This window comes from Siniperca chuatsi, linkage group LG19 (assembly GCF_020085105.1).
Source record: "Siniperca chuatsi isolate FFG_IHB_CAS linkage group LG19, ASM2008510v1, whole genome shotgun sequence".
Taxonomy (NCBI): domain Eukaryota; kingdom Metazoa; phylum Chordata; class Actinopteri; order Centrarchiformes; family Sinipercidae; genus Siniperca; species Siniperca chuatsi.
Genome location: NC_058060.1, coordinates 21,731,088 through 21,748,356, shown reverse-complemented (window position 1 = coordinate 21,748,356; position 17,269 = coordinate 21,731,088). Strand labels below are relative to the sequence as shown.

General features: G+C 39.4%; 1 long non-coding RNA gene across 1 annotated transcript; it reads left to right on the top strand.

Annotated features, from left to right (window-relative positions):
• Window positions 1–5,122: 5,122 nt before the first annotated feature.
• On the top strand, window positions 5,123–16,354 carry LOC122866702. Its single transcript, XR_006375785.1, has 7 exons — window positions 5,123–5,365; window positions 5,691–5,782; window positions 8,841–8,912; window positions 13,279–15,273; window positions 15,366–15,563; window positions 16,007–16,094; window positions 16,168–16,354. It is a non-coding gene; the product is annotated as an uncharacterized LOC122866702 (long non-coding RNA).
• The last annotated feature ends 915 nt before the right edge of the window (window positions 16,355–17,269 follow it).

Genomic DNA, 17,269 nt, shown 5'->3' with positions numbered 1-17,269 from the left:
TCCGAACTCAAGGTCCACTTACTAGCCTTTTCTGGAGTTTTCAGCTGCATCTTATGGTCTTCATCTGCAATTCTACTTAATTCACTAATGAAGACTGTGAGCTGCATTTGAAAGCTCCAGAAAAAGCTAGTAAGCTGGCTGTTGGAGATGTATAAAATAGGTAACATTTTCCATGGCATTTTGAAAAAATGGAGAAATTCCAAAAATTACATGATGATTAGTCAACCACTGACAGAGTTTGAATTCCTGTACCACCTCTGAAAGTAGTTATCAATCAAAAAGTAAGAATAAACAGTCCCTCAACAGCATAATACCTTAGATATTTCATCACAGTGGGTGGCAGCCTGTGTGAACTCTTCTTCATTGATGACATTATTTTGACATATAAGTGCTGTTGTCCAGCAGTGCTGCCACTGTGCTAAAGAAGAAAATGGCTATATATGTCCTTTACTGCTCCAGCATGGTAATTATATCCATAAATGGTTTTAGCATGTTTGAACACAGTCAACATGGAAATGCACTATGATGAAGACTTATGTTTGATTGCCAAAAAGACATTAGATGAACCCAGAGATTGGTATAGATATTTCAAAAGGTCTTATGATTCAGGCTTTGATAGTACATTCTATTCTCTTTAAATGTTCTTGCCTTTACCATACAGTACACTTTGGTCTCCATCCTCCAACAGTTACAGTTTACATTTCCAGTTTTCCTCCTCTATCACCAGCTTCCTCATCCCCTTTGGTCATGCATCATATTCTTCCCTCTGCAGAATTATTCATTTGATCTGGACACTGGAAGTGGAGCTAAATCCCCAGAGAGATTGCTGCCTGTCCCCTCAGAAAACTCCATCTCACTGGCGGCGGATGTTTCTAAAGGCTACAGCCATTTTGCAGAATGGTTAATTTATACTGTAGATCACAATTGGAACTATGTGTTGGATGAGTGATGGATCCTATCTGATTCTCTGTCAGCAACCATCAGCACTTTATTTTCTGATGTTCTATGTGCAGTTATCTTGTTTGATATGGAGGGATGCAGGGTCAGCGTTCATGACAGGTTCTGCCTGTGGAGTCCACGATTAGATAGCTAGATGCAGAGATAATGGAAGGGAAGAACTGATACTAATGTGAGACTGCTGGACAAGATGTGCGATTCACACTACACTCAGACTCATGTCTCATGCTTTTCCTTTGCCAACAATAATGTGCCACACAAGTCAAATTGCCTTGTTTGTAAGGATACAGCAGTAATGGTGAGGAAAAAGCTAAAAATTCTCTTGCAACTGCTGGCAGGGGTAACGTTTTATGTTTGCCTCTACAAATGTACCAGTCCCCAATTGATATGCAGCTGCCAGACACTTAGATCAGTCATAGAATAACACCATCAAACATTCAATCATGCTTGAATGTATTTTTAATATTGAATGTCAGAATTATGATAAAGAGTGACTGGGATCTCCATTTGTGGCACTGACATGCACTTCAGGTAATGGCTATGAAAGTCTACATGGGGGAAATATCCCCACATCTAAAACCCAATACAAAAGTCTCTCCCTCTTTCTTCTTCTTCTCTCTCAATACATTAATAATAACATTACCAGAAAAAAATCCACATATTGTACAAGACTCCACCCAGAAATGATGATCGTCTCACCCCTCCTGTGTGGATCCCTTGCCTCTGGCCATATTACTCCTGAGACAGGCAGCCAGCTACCTGCAGGATTTCTTCCTTGATCAGCTGCAGGACAGAACCCTTTGATCCCCCACCACCACCATTTCACCACCACCGACAATACCAGATGGCATACAATCCCCAGAGAGAAATAAAAAGAAGGTAGTTGCAGGAAAAAATGCTTTCGTTAACCCGATGCTGGCAAAAAGCAAGGATTGTTTTGTTCTCGTTGACCCGCAAGCTAAATAAGATAATGAGCATGATCATTCCAGTGGCAGGGGAGGAACTGTACCCCAGCCAGTCAAGGCATGCTCATTTGCTTGGCATGGACTAGCCTATTAGAGAAAGAGAAAGTGAGCTACTATCATGCACGACTCTTTCTACGGTTTCTCTAAACATACTGCCTCCCCATTAGAGAGAGAGAGACCTGCAGAAGAAGTCTTGTTTAGCACTCCCAGCTGCTCTTGGTGCCTGCACTCTTTTACATGGGGCTGCCTTCTCTGTCGGTAGTGATCAAGAGGTGTTTATGAGAGTGACCAACAAGGGAGAAACTGGGCAGAAAAAAGAGAAGAGAGACCAGGAAGGAGAGAAAAGATAGAGAAGTCATACTCCTTCCATTGTCTGCACAGCAGTGGATCCATTCAGATGCCTCGGTTCAAACTGAGTGCAAAGATGAAAAAGATGAAGTCATTTTGCTAAATGCCCAATTTTGGATAAGCCTGACATGCCCTTAGAAAGCACCAGGCATATTTTACCACCAAAAATAAGAGCTTTAACTATGGATTGCACTCCCAGAAACACACTTTAAAGGATGATTCGGGTGTACTAGAATTTGGCTCTTATTTTTGTACTTTTTGCCATCATTTCTATTGGCTACAACAAAACTATACCAAATCAATGGCTGAGATGTAAAGGCAAGGTGAGATTACTACAAGAAAGTGCAACAGGGAAACTCTAGTGGTCAGACAATATTGTAATGTTGTCAAGCCAACAGTTTAGTCATACTAAATCATTCTTTTGGAGTTGAAAATGAACACTCAAAAATGTCGCCGCAACTATGGCAAGTAGCAGGTCAAAGTTGAACTAGGAAGTCAGTCTGTAAACTGTTATGAATATTTACACTTTGGATAATAATTTCATAATGATAATTATGATCATTTTATTTATAGAACACTTCTTTGAACAAATGTTAAAAAATGCTTTACAACTTTATTGAAAAATCAAACATCAAATTACAAAGTGCATTACAACATATAAACAGAACATACAAACAAGCTATATGATATGGCAGTTATAAACTTATGGATAACAAAGGAGGGAGAAGAAGGGTAAGCTGTATGAAAAAAGTTTTATTTATAAGTGATTTAAAAAGAGGTCATTTGAAAGAGACACGGCCTCAGCTAAGCTGATCTCTCAGGAAGATTGTTCCAGAGCCTCAGGGCACTAAAAGTAAAAACTTTGTAACCCTTGGAATTTTGCCAATTTCTGAGGATCTTGGTCTTGAAGGCTAATATAAACTTTAGAAGTTTGGTAATGCAGTTATGTGTCTGGCCATGCAATGCTTTAAAAGTTAGGAATTAAATCTGAAAATCAAGTCTATAATGAACAGGCAGCTAGTGTAAAGAGGCTGAAACATTTAAGGGTATCACATCCTTTAGTTCTAGTTGAAAGACGTACAACAGAGTTTTGTACAGTTTGTCCAAGGCTTTTGATTGAGGCAGTTAAAATAAATATTGCAGTAATAAAGAAGTGATGAGATGAAGGCATGTATGCTGGTTTTAATGTCTTTATAACTAAGCATTGTTTAAATCTTTGAATTTTCAGCTACGGGTTTAAAGGAATAGTTCAACATTTTGGGAATCCCCCATAAAACCACAACTTGCTTTTTTTACGCTTTGTTTTTTGTATGGCTTAAACAAATTAAGCGAACTTCAGAGTTCAGAGGCAGATTTTTTTTTACCTTTGGACAGAGCCAGGTTACCTGTTTCCCCCTGCTTCTAGTCTATATGCTAAGCTAAGCTAATCATCTCCTTGCTTCAGCTCCATATTTAAACAGACAAACACAAGAATGGTATTGATCTTCTCATCTTACTCTTGTTGAGAAAGAGAATGAGCGCATTTCCTAATGTTTCTGACATATTCTGTTAACGTTGCCAGATAGAAAAACCTGGATTTTTGAGTACCTGTGGTACTCTGAGAGGTACTCTCATTTGCCTTTGTTTTCTCTTACAAATATGTTTCGCTAAACTGGGGGTTTGTTTACAGATCTCAGCAATTAACTTCAACATCAATTAATAGGATTGATGGCTTAAACTATGAAAATAAAATCCAAGTTGTAATAAATCAGAACTATCCTTTAACATGCTAATTTCATCTTGACTCCTAAGAAATATTTGCCAGATCCTCCATAGTAGTGCACCTCCACGATCTGTCTCCTGAATCTCACAGGGCAGAGTTGGCAGAGGCATGAGAAGGGTGATAAGGCAGAGCTTTCCAGTAGATTTGGTGGCGTCTCACTCTGTGACCTCAAAGTAAGGACGGCGCTACAATGTGTACAAGGAAACAGACTGCGGGATCAAATGAAACAGACCTAGGATAGAGAAAGAGAGGAAATAGAAAAGAGTGGATGGAGAGACAAATTAAGAGCTCATAGGCCAGTGCGTGTAGGTCATCTGCTTGCTCTTTTGGCTTGCTTTAAAAACATGCTGAGGAAATGAGAGGGAAATGGGAAATAAAGAGACAGAGAGAGGGAGGAGGTGATGGGATGGGGTGTATGCAGGTGACAAGCTGCCACAGGGAGAGAAAACAGGGCTGCCGCGATGCTCTGCAGGGTGAGAGGCCTCGTCTGACACTGCAGCAGCGACATGGGAGCTGACAGGTCGAGGGGGGGCAAAAAGATAGGGGGAAAAAAGTAGGGAAGTATTCCTGCGGAGGATAAGTCCAACAACTCCGACATGACACTTCCAAAAGCTAATTTAGCGCTACTGAGAGATGATGTGTCGGGATTTCTGCACTTCACTTTGCTGCTTCGTATGGAGACACTGATATAATTACACTTCCATACAGGACAGCTTTTTTTTTGGCCATTTGTGTAATCCTTTGTGTTAAAACGTTTTTTTAAACACAGGCCTGTTAACACTGCATTTTACACTTGATTATACTGTGGTCAGAACATACATTGTCGGTATGTCGCATCCACAGTTGATGTTAGGATGAGAAAGTATTAGTCCTCCAGCAACTTAGCCATGCTTTTAATTCATCCGCCAACTCCCGGCAGAGACAATAGTTCACGAATGGATCACAAATTAAGGGCGTTTGTTAATCAGACCCTTTGCTAAAGTGTGACTCCTCCCAGTGGACAATCTGCATCCTCATTTCTCTTTCCTTCTCCCCCTCATTTTATCACTCTTCCTTTTCTTTTTCTATCTCACCTTGAATCTGTGGAAGTGGCATGTTCCTGGGGGAGGCAGGGTGCGGGATGCAGGGTAATGAATCGGACCACAGGGGTCACAGTGCCACTGTCACCTCTTCTCATGCGCGGTAATGAGCTGAGGTCAACGGAGAGGAAGTGCCTGGCAAAAACCCGGAGAAACAACATCCCTCTGCAGCACTGCTGCTCCCCAGCAAACCTCATTAACTGGGCTTCAACCCCAGCTACAACCCTGGCCTTTATACACACGCATAACTGGAGGTGAGGAGGCTGAAGCCCACTTTAATTAGTGTAGCTATTAGTGCTCTGCACCGAGCTTGCCTGCTTCTGTCGTTCACTGGTGACATACACGAGGAACTTTGGCTTAACCATCAACAAAAATGTTTTATTGTACTAGTTGATTCATAATTTTTCTGTTATAAGTTTGTTTTTCCTTCATTTTTGTTAATCCGCAAGTGGTTGAGAAGCAAAAAGTGAAGCTCAAAAAGATAATGATCAACAAAGGGATTACCTCCTGTAATTAAATTATTAAATCTAATTTCAATTATACATTTATTGTTTCCCCTCCCCGTCAACACTGCTGCAGTGCCATTGAGCAAAGCACATCATCAACAAATGCCCCAGTGGAGCTGTTCAGTGGCTGAGGATCAGACTGTGGTTTTCCTGGATAGCTTTCAGGTGAGTGTGCAAGGCCTTGCTGAAAAAGTGCATAAGTGCTCTGTGAATGTTCCTTACTTACATTTAAAGAAGGTGCTTTGTTGACAAACTAGGAGATTGGGCAGAGCAGTTGGGGGCTCAGTGTCCTTCATCAGAAGCTGTTGCTGAACAGCTCAGAGGTGAGACCACAAGCTTACAAAGTCTAAACACTGAGTGCACAAACCACTCAACCCATTTCAGCTGTGGAGATCTGACAGGTGCAAAAGGTTGTGCTCTTTAATGAAAACAGCCCGAGAAGTCAGTGTTGCCTCCCTCCTTCCTCCTCTTTGCGTACTTCTCGTTGTCGCCATTTTAGACTCATCTCCAAGATGCTTCATCTACACGGGCCTCTTGTTTTTGGCTACAATAAAATCAAATGTGTTTTTAAAACTGTCATGGGACAGGTCACAATGACATGAAGACCAGTCTTTGAATGGCTTGAACTAGACAGCCTGTGGTGTCAGATCCCAAAACTGTTTGGTGTATGTCTGCTGCTTCCCTCCTTCCCTGCCCCAGGTTTCCTGCTGATGTCTTATTGGTCACTATTCTCCCATGTCACACTTGTCTCACTTGTATCAAGGTACTCCAACTACAAGCACACCTTGTTTTTTAAAATCAGACATGTTTTAAAAAAGTTGTAGCGTCTGGGACAGATCACAACAAGGTAAAGATGCATCTTGGAACCAGTCACACTAGATGAATTCTCATGATGAGTGCAGATTCTGTGCCAACTTGAGGGTTTTTTGTCTGGAACTGGCGAATCATGGCTTAAGTTTGCACTAGGCTTCAGCTGTGGTGGGAAAATATGGAACTTTTCAGTGAAAAGACAAAAGACTCACTCATACAGTCAAACAGCCGTCAGTTGTGGATCAATTTACACAAATCAGCTGTTTTACAAACAATATGATCTGAATGTCCAAAATGGAGCCGAGAGTATCAATATTAAAATATTCCTAGTCTGAGTCTAAAATTTGGCTGTCTTCTGTACTTGCTTTGTTCTTGCTGATATCTTTCAATACAGGTACCAGTTTCAGGACTTACCATTCAGATCCATTCTCTGCTTTCTTTGGTAAGAGATTACTTTACAATCCAGTTTTTTTTAAGTATTACAAAATATTACTGTTACTGCCACTTAGAATTTGAAAGATATCGCTTTCTGAACAGTTAATGATTTCTCTCGGGAAATGCCTAAAACCAAGTGTTTAGAACAGAAAATAAAAAAAGCTTTTGTGAGAGAAAGACAGAGCAGCAAAATTGCACTTTTACTGTATTTGTTCATCCAACAGGATTTTTAACACCTTCCCATACCTTTCTTTACCGTAGAAGCCTGTATGTCAGTGATAGATAATGTTATTTTACCACCCAGCTTCAGTATGAAAAGTGGCAATGAGAACACAGGAGACCAGATTTCTCACGCCTTTCTTTTCCTCAAGCTCCGCATTTCTTCACAGATGGAGTTAAATTATGCAGCACAAACTGTCTGGATATAATGTTCACAGAGTGAGGGGGTGTATAGAGCTCTCTCTCTCTGTCTCTCTTTCATTCTGTGATGGGAGAGCGAGTCATACTTTGCAGTTGGGCTAGAAAATCATCTTGGAAATGTATTTGACACAGTGATAAACTAAATTTACCACACCATCGACTGCAACAAAAAAAAATTCTCCCATGAGCACATGAGCAGAGATGAGGGTTGGCCACGTAACCTCTGCCCATACTTGTACTTGCGTGAGTGTTTTCCAGATTAGCTGATTATTATGAGCCAACATGATACAATATACTTCCTCATTTCAAAAATAGTGACACAGAAGGAAATCAGAGGACCCCCACTGTACATTTGAAATTTGAACCACTTTGATATGGATTTCTATCACATGCTCATATTCCACAGTTTTTCCCCTCCTATCAGCAAAGCCTTGCCAGAGGACTAGGCTGCTCTGCAGCCTCTGAATATGCGTGAGACAGTTCCACACTGCTGAAAAGTTGAACAACAACTGCAAAAAGACAGACCGATTATCTTCTAAATGTCATGTTTCTCTGAATGAGTCACAGCGGTGACTCTTTCTCCCTGTGATGGCTACTGATAACGGTGTACAAAATCTCAGCCCCGGAGCACATTTGCATTCTAATAAGCCACCAACTTCCTGTCCACCATTCTGCTCTTTTTCTATTTTTGAGACAGAAAACAAATTGCATTTCAGTCGAGACAGAAATGTGATAATCTGAGCATTCAGAGCAAGTTGTTCACTCTGTGTTTTATTTCATACTTCACTGGTGGCCCACAGCTGTATAGAAACCTCTGTACTCCGCTTTGCTCGACATGCACTGTATTCCACATGGCCAGTAATGAAGTGTCTTGTCATGCTAAACAGCAATCTGCGAGAAACTTGCCAAAAGAGAAAAGAGAAGTCATTACTACGCATGGTTAAATCACTGCATGATTTAGCATATTGCAGTAGGCAGGCTTATTGTGCTCAATAAAGTGATGTGTCCTCAGCAGGAAGTCCTACATGTGGAAATTATAATGTACAGGTGGAAATAACAACTGCTGGGATCTGTCAGGTGTAACAGGTTGAAGAAATAAAAAAGTTTGTGAGCAGTGTGTTGGTGATGTCTCTTGAGATTTGGTTCAACCAGATTAGGGTTAGGGTTGCAAAAAATCTTACTGCATTTTCACATAAACTCCAGGAAATCCGTAAAAGTAAACAGCCCAGTGTTTTACAGTTATGAATCATATACAAGCATGTTATGCTAATACTAAAAGTCCTCAAAAATCTGAGTAACAAAACCCAAATTATAATTATGATTATAAACCCAGATTTTTCTACCTCAAATTAATCGGACATGCACAATTCAGTCTAATTCCAAGTCAATTCTATGTGTGTGCAAACAAAAAAAAAACATTCTACAAACCTACAGAAATATATTTTATTCAAAAGATTTTAAAGGTATGTCATGTTGAACAATAATAGAGTGCATAGAACAAGCTTTTGTGCTCCTACACACCCATTGTTCACCCAGACAGGTGTTTTCACTTATTTAGGCTGATTCGACCTCTTTGACTGTGTGGCTGTGAGAAGAATGAGTTTGATTGACATCTCCCTCCAGTGTTAAGGTGGGTCAAATTTTACCTTTCTCATTGTTATTGCTACACTGAGTTTGATGACCTCACGTACTGTAATTCCTTGCATGGATTTGCCCATCTTCAACTTGAGCAAAGAGAGAACAAGAATAACACCTGTGTGGGATGCAGAGCCTTAAAGGAAAGGTATCACCCATGTTCCCATACTTTCCCAAATCTTTAAAAAGGTGCCTGAATACTTGAAAACTTCAAGTAGTTAAATGAAATTCAGCGATGAGAAAAACAATAACGTCTCTATGTTTTATTCCTTTCTTACTTATTTATATCATTTTGTCTATCCCATATAATTAACTTTTAACAAATGTTGTAAAGTGTGTATTTTAACTGTCCTCAACCAGAATAACAACAACATTTGTCTGTTCAAATAGCTTGAAATGACTCATTTTCACATTCAGTTGTAGAGCAAGAAGTAGCATGATGTCTTTTAACGCTATAAAAAAGTCTTTTGAGAGGAAGTCAGAGTGGATGGTTTGTACAAAGCATTTCGCTTCAAACTCAGAGATGGGAGTTTGTCACTTGTCAATTTTAGGTCTACTTTAACCAAGAGGACAATTTTACCTCGACCTTGTACTTTTAGTTACCTAAGCGTAACTTTACCTCAAATATAACTTATTTGTCATGACCACTATTGTTAATTTACAATCTTAAATTGCCTAAACTCAAATACTGCTGGCTGGTGCATCTTTGTCTCACTGATGGGGATGCCGGATCACTAAAACGGAACATTAGAATGTATTGACAAACATGTTTTGTTATTTAGGTATGACTTGTTATTAATATACTAAATGCAATACACTGATACATTTTGGGAATGAACCAAAAAGTCAGCTAATTTAGATAACCTGAGTGGACCTTCATCACCATCTAAAGATGTCCCCCCAGCTCCTTTCTAACAGGCCAGCTTAGCCTTACCTGTTCGCTCTGCTGCAGCTGTTTTACTGCTGCCAACACTGCCGCTGAATTGTTGCCCTGCATGCATTTTCCTCTGCTCCCCCAGCCACCCCACCACAGCAACCACCTGCAGACTCTGTTCTCACAGGGCCTCGTGGGTAATTTGCATTGATCACTCCCTGTGCTCTTATTTGCTGCCTAGTGTGCTTTACAAGGAGTGATGACTTGCAAAGCCTTGATGCCAAAATAAACCTCATGTCAGTCAGCTATTCTCAATCAACCATCCACTCTTATAGGTGAGTCTTTTGATGATCACATTGCCTATTCATGTCATCAGTTAATGTCTCTTTTGAGCAACAATTCATATGTTGAAGCTAACACAACACATTCTTCTCCTGGGTGTTGTCTCTAACACTGATTAACAGCCAGTAGGCTCCAGCTGCTGACAGGGCACATGAGACTTGTCACACCATTGGATTAAAATTTAGCTCTTGTTTTGAAGTAATGTCTGTGAGCATTGATCAAATACGATCGACACCCCCAATCTATTTTACTGTAATGTAGTTAAAGCAATGCCACTTAGCATTGTAAATGGCTGCGCAATTACTGCACAAAATGATTGATGATTCATTCATCAGGCTTGTTGTTTGCAGGATGAGGATATGTGTGTAAATACAACAAAGAGTGTGATGTAAATCTATTGATGAACTGCTGGTCAATTTTTCTGTCTGTGACACAAAGTGTGTATATCTAAATTGGTGGTCTATGCAGCAGTTCACTGTGGGATCTCACAAAAGTTTATTTTCCATATACATCATATTAGGTGAACAATGGTTTGTAATTGCAACAGCAAATTATTGTGTGATCACTCGAGCTGTCTCCTGAGCCGCTGTGAAGCGATTAATTATAAATTCATGTTTGTTATAGTGATTCCAGACAAAAATAGGAAGAGCGTGTTCATAAATATTTAATTAAGCAACCAGGAAATTGTGGTGACAGTAATTACTGATGGACAGCAAAGCACTGAATCACCATCTATGTGCCAGCCACTAAAAACTCTGTACACCATCTGGTAGTAATATTACAGAGCTTTGTGAGGGAATAAAAAGGTAATAAGTGAATAAAATGTGGAAAGAAGGTGAAAATAAAAAGTTTACAGACATCATTTACTTAATTTTTAGTGTTATATTTTCAAATACGGTATGCATTTCTCATTCATTATTTACCTGCAGTTCTGTATATCTTTTTAAGAACACAATTTCAGTCAAATTACTGTGGGCAAAAAATAACCTGCAACCTGCTGCATATCATATGCAGCATATTGTGTTTTACAACTATACAGAAATAACTAAATAATATTAAATTAAAATAAGAACACAGGGAGAAAATAATGATAAAAAACAATTTCCACCATGAGCAAGTACTTGGCAACAGTGGCAAGGAAAAACTCCAATTAATTAAACATTGGAAAAATCTATGCGATTCGATAATAAAAAAGGTGAACAAATCCAAATCTGTTCCATGAAATAAAATGTGTAATGTTGCAATTGTGTGCAAGAGACAACGCCACCTAAAAGTTTAGATTGAATGTATCTGCAAAATGTTCAAAATCATTTCATTTCATTCCATTCCAACAACAGCACATGATTCATTAAAGTGAGAAAGACCTCTAGCAGCTGTAGAAATTACTGGACTCTTTCCATTGGGAGCAAAAGGAGGAACTAGTGTGAGGTTGTTATACAGCCACAAAGTCCGCAGAGGGAGGAGGTTGGGGTGGAATCCAACAGTCAATGTTGGTTTCTTTTAACCATGACCATGTGGTTGTTCCATAACGTTAACCAAGTGGATATTATTGTAACCATGATGACGAAAGTCCCATAACCTTAATGAAGTTTAACCCAAACCAATCTCACCAAGTAGTTTTTGTGCCTAAAAATAACCAAAGCTTAACCATAGCGGTGTAAGATCAGAAAAGGGTTTTACTTTTGTAATTGTTTTAGAAGGCACCGACAACGAATGTCATACTGATAGTGGTGCCCTGTGCAGACCATTTAAGTTCTTCCACACCAAACCGGGAAAAGTATTTCTTTATGGACCAGCACGGGGGCACTGCCATGCTTAAACAGAAGAGGGCCTTTCCCAAGGTATTGCCACATAGTTGGAAGCACACTATTTTCTAAAATATCAATGCTATAGCATTAAGATTTCCCTAAAGGGTTCAAATCATGAAACAATAAACTTCAGAGCGCGTTGGTAGCTGAATAGTTACAGCGCATGCCATATAACTGCAGTGTCGCCAGTTCCACTCCAGCCGGTGACCTTTGTCGCATGTCATACCCCTCTCTCTCCCCCCATTTCCCCTCTGCCTTTTCACCTCACTCTGTCCAATAAAGACAAAAAAATGCCTCAAAAATATCTTGTAAAACAGCCCTCGACCAAAAGTATGTGAACATGGGTGTCTATGTACGTTTGTATAGTGTTGAGCTACAAATTGAATCTTAACGCTCATGTCCCTTTGGTATATTTTGTATATAAAATACAGGTGTGTGAACAGTAAACTGACAGTCACCCAATGTGTTTTCTAGGCAGATCTGGGTATATGGGACCCTGACCTCCTTTTCTTCAGCACACATTCCCTCTGATTCTAATATATTTTAAGCTTGAGGTCATTTTAATCCTATCCTGTTCGAGCCTCCAGACAGTTGAGAAAGAAAAAACAATGTCTGTTAGGTGAGGTGTCCCTTGATTACTTAAATCCCTCAGTAAATGACTTTACCATCCAAATGACTAACTGAACTTGCCAGCCTCCTCTCAGATATTCAGACATATTTATACAGTCCAGTATTTAAAGTCTCCTCTGTTCTGCTTTGTGTCCCTTTGGTGAAACTGTCAGACTTTAAACTTGAGTAAAAGCAACTCTCAGACTGTTAAGTGTGTCAAGACAAATAGCCTCTTTTCTGCCATTTCATCCTGGCTTTTAAATTATTTTCCTCACACTTACCCTAGCAATATATCATATATAATGATCACAGGGTCACTGCAGTACTTGTTATACATCCTGGTATGTGCTCATTCAGCTGTAGCGCTAACTATCAGTTCCTGTGGATATGTGCATGTGCTAAATTTGTTTAATGTAAAAGATAATATACTGGCTGTATGGAAAATCTGATAATATTCTGCTCTGTGCACAGAATGATATTATCATCTGACTAAGCTACCCTCTCTGTTGCTTTCATCTTGCAGGATTCTCTGAAGCATGCACAAAACAGAGGATAAATAAATAATAAAAAGAGAAAAATCAATGAGCCACATCTAGACAGACACAAGCTTCGCCCAGATTGTTATTCTCTATTGGTATTTACAAAACTTCCAAAGACCACAGTGGGTCCAGACTATGAGCCCAATTATGTTTAGCCTGTTAAACCCTTTGCCATTGATTTCTTTTCAGGTTCCGTGTGCCAGTCCTGATGTGGGTGTGCTGAGCTGGAATCAGTTCCCCCGAAAGATTCGAAATGGAAAGCCTTGTTTCAGCCTCTCTGCACCAAATTAGATTGCGTCCTTGTGTCAAGGGGAGCTGTTTGTTTTTGTCGAGTTTCTCTTTGTCGAAAGGTCAAATGAGCAGGCCTAGGAGTGTCCCAAGCAGCCTTTTGTCACACATTATTTATGGGTATTCTACAACAGATGGGTACAGCAAAGGCCTAGGCTATACAGTTGATATAGGGATACAAGGCTGTTCATTCTCTGCCAAATGGCATTTTGGTATGGGTCAAAACAGGAGCAAGTCTACTAAACCGTAAGACTGTAACTGTAAGAGGAGAAATTTATGAGGAAATACACACAGAGGAAGAACCAGTACAGAAAAACAGTGAAGTTTGTGAGATCTTAAGTACAAAACTAAAAGAAAAATACAATATTGGCAAAGGACAGTTTGGCACAACAGATGCTGACTGGATGTTTTTTTCCCTCTGCAGCTGAGAGGGTGTTGGAATAAATCAGTGTCAAACTCAGAGCTAATGTCAAACACGTGATGGTCAGTGACAGTTTGAGTGATGACTGCATTATTGAGCTATAAACTGCAGTCCCAATTTGACAATAGTAATGGTATGCTTCCTGGACAGATTTTTGTCAGGCATGAAAGGAAGCTATATGTCAAACTGTTCTATATCTACAGGATGTGGCGCTACAGAGGGGGGAAAAAAAGGGTTCCGCTTTGTTTTTCATTTCACAGTTTGAGATCTCCAAATAGTGAATGTAATCACTCATTTGGCGGTCAGTGGATGAAGACAGTCACATTTTGAGATGAAAAAATGGTAATGACATTTCATTAAAATAAACCATTATCATGATTATCTGCCAGTAACAATTTGCAGCTAATTATGTTAATATACTGTTCATGTAATAACATTTCCATGTCTAAGGACAGAGGCTGTCGAATGCTGTGCAGATTGTAAAGCCCCCTGAGGCAAATTTGTGATTTGTGATATTGGGCTGTATAAATATGAAAAACTGACTTTAACGTTGACGTATTCATTTTTAAATATTTGGTTCAATTAGAAAAGCATGGTTAATTATTTAACTTTTTAAGAGTGTAAAAACTGAACTGATATAATTTGTAGAACTACTGTAAATACACTGTCAGCCACTCAAATTTGCTATACCTGAAACAAATGCAGATTTATGGAGGAGTTCATTAATGACTTATTTTAGATTAGAAATTTGATTACATTAACAGAATGAATTTGCTATGAACTACAAACTCAAAGCCTGTTCTGTAAAAATTACATAAATCTAATGTGCAACAGTAAATACGAGAGAAACATAATGCTGCCTGGATTACATTTTTTAAGCAACATAATAAGTAAATGTTAATCAATGTTTTGCAAAGCTACAGAATGTTCATACTGAAAGTATCTGCTAAACATTCACATTGACAATGTATTTATTTTGTTTTCCTACATTATGGCAATACAATTAATGCTTTTATGGTTATGTTTCGGCAACTCAAAGCACTTGGTTAAGATATGGGAAAGATTATCAATTTGGTTAAATAAATATAAAACAAAACATCCTATCTTGTGTCAAGGCCCCCCAGGCCCCTTCATTGCCATTTTCCTTCCATCCACCAGGTGCCCTCGGACTTTCCCTCCTTTCCCCATCACCTGACTGCCCCACCCCTCTTCACACCTGTTCCCACTTTCCTCATCTGCTCTGCAATTGCCTGGCCTTCCCCACCCACCTCCTCACCTGTTTCCGTTTTCCAGTGTCAGCCCTGCGGTACTTAACCAGCCCTTTTCCCTTCACTCCTTGTCAGTTCATGCTAGTTGTTTTGTTGGTTTCTTGCTGTTACTTGATGTTTGGCCTGCAGAATATAGCCTTGTGTATAGGAATATTGTTGTCCGTGAACATAATCCACAGAGCAATTCTTTTCTCTCCAAAAAAAAAGGTACCATTTAATAGCATATACTGTTATGGGTTGGCAAGCAGGGCAACAGGGAGACTGGTGCAGTTCAATGATTTATTGTCTCTTACTGGCAGGTACAGGTGTAGGTCCAGGTAACAATCAGCTCAAAGCAAAATCCAACATTGCAACTGGGATAAACTGACAAAGAACAAATGAGACACACACGAAGGACAACTGGACACAGGTGAAACTAATCAGGGCGGGGCAGACAATCAAAACTGGAGGGAAAAGAGACAAAGGCAGGAAGTAACACACAAAATACAAGAGCAGAGGTGAGTATTACAAAATAAAACAGGAAATGACTAAACTCAAAACCATGACATCCACATAGGAGACAGGGTTGATTTATACATACTGAATGCTGACATGAAAATAAAATCAAGAAGAAGTAAGGCATACTTGATTACATTTTTAATGATTGTGATCATATGGCATGAATATCAAGCTAATCTGGTTTTGAGTGAGAACATTTTTTTACCTTGACCACTGCACTTTTTCTAGTTCATTCAATGAGGTTTAAATGTTCCAAGTGTTCTCACTCATTCGAGGCCATGCATCCTTCAACGCAAACATGAAAATAACCAAAATTTCAAATTTAAATTAGGTTTTTCACATGGCAGCTGTGGCCATTTGTTTCTTTCTGAATGTGATGAATATAGATGATTCCCAACAACCTGAACACAATGATCTGATATTCTGTTCATATGCTCCATAGCAAGTAATCAGAGACGAGAGTTTTTATCATCCACAAGACCAAATCCAGAACTCCATCACGAATTTGACAGAAGCAAATGTTTGACAAGGTCAGAGCTGTGTCAAGTCTTCAGATATATTAGTATACTGCTGTGGTTTCTAATGAAGAATCTGTTTTTGCAGCTACTAAACTGAAGGGGAGCCACCTGCGGCACCGGCACTCTGGAAAATGCTACATATGTAACAACATGTTTATTCCAAAAACAAAGTCTGTAAAGGGAACGATTTAATGACAATTTAATGTGTTTTTATGTTGACAAATTGTAAAAGATTTAACCGCCACTTTAAAACTGAATAAAATATATTTCAGAATGAGCAAGTTTAATTGAGATGTGTCCATGGGATATTTTTATCCTGTCTGAGCTCTTATTCTGATCGTTAGTGGAATAAAAATGCTCCACATATAAGAGCAGTTATTGATCTTCAGTATCTATGCATATGTCAAAGGTCTGAGCAAACTAGGAAATAAGTGGCACATGTGGTGACATAAAACCATAATTTTCTCTGTCTGCCTGCATTTTATGAATTAAAAGACCAGGTGGCGGCCTTTCATCCTGGAGAAGCAGGTCGAGAGAAGCCCATAAGAGGACTCCGTTGGCTTCTTAGCCTTTTAACTGCAGCCACAGCAACGTCCTGCGGTATCTTTAGAGCGGCCAGGTGGCTCGATAATGGAGGCAGGGATCACGGGGGTGTACAGAAATTGAGAAATAAACCATTTTGGGTAATAAATTACATAAATCCTGCATGCCAGTCAACATGCGATAACAGTGGGAAATTTAAAAAAAACGAGCGTGAGGGGGCCCCGAGAATAAAGATGATTATTTTTGATAAGGTGGAAATGGGAAAAGGTTAAGTTGATAAGCGCAGGCAGGGTGACTGAACACTGTCGACACTGAAATTCCCCTGCATAGCCAAAGACTTTCTTGCTTGCCTGTAGAGGAAAGGTTGAACAACTGTGGGGAAACAGCTCTTTATAACCTACTGTAAGTATGGAGCTTTGTATTGTGCTTCTTTTCCAAATCTTGCATCATTTTGAAAGAATCTTTCCATTAATATTTTATGAGTGGCTATTTAGCAGAAAATCTTACATTGAATAAAGATTGCATTTGCAGCATTGACAACAACCAGTAAGGAGTACAAGGGTCATGGTCGAAATGACCTGACACTAATGTTGCCATGACTCTGGAATCATTATTAATATCTGAAAGTATCAGAGAAAGTGGTT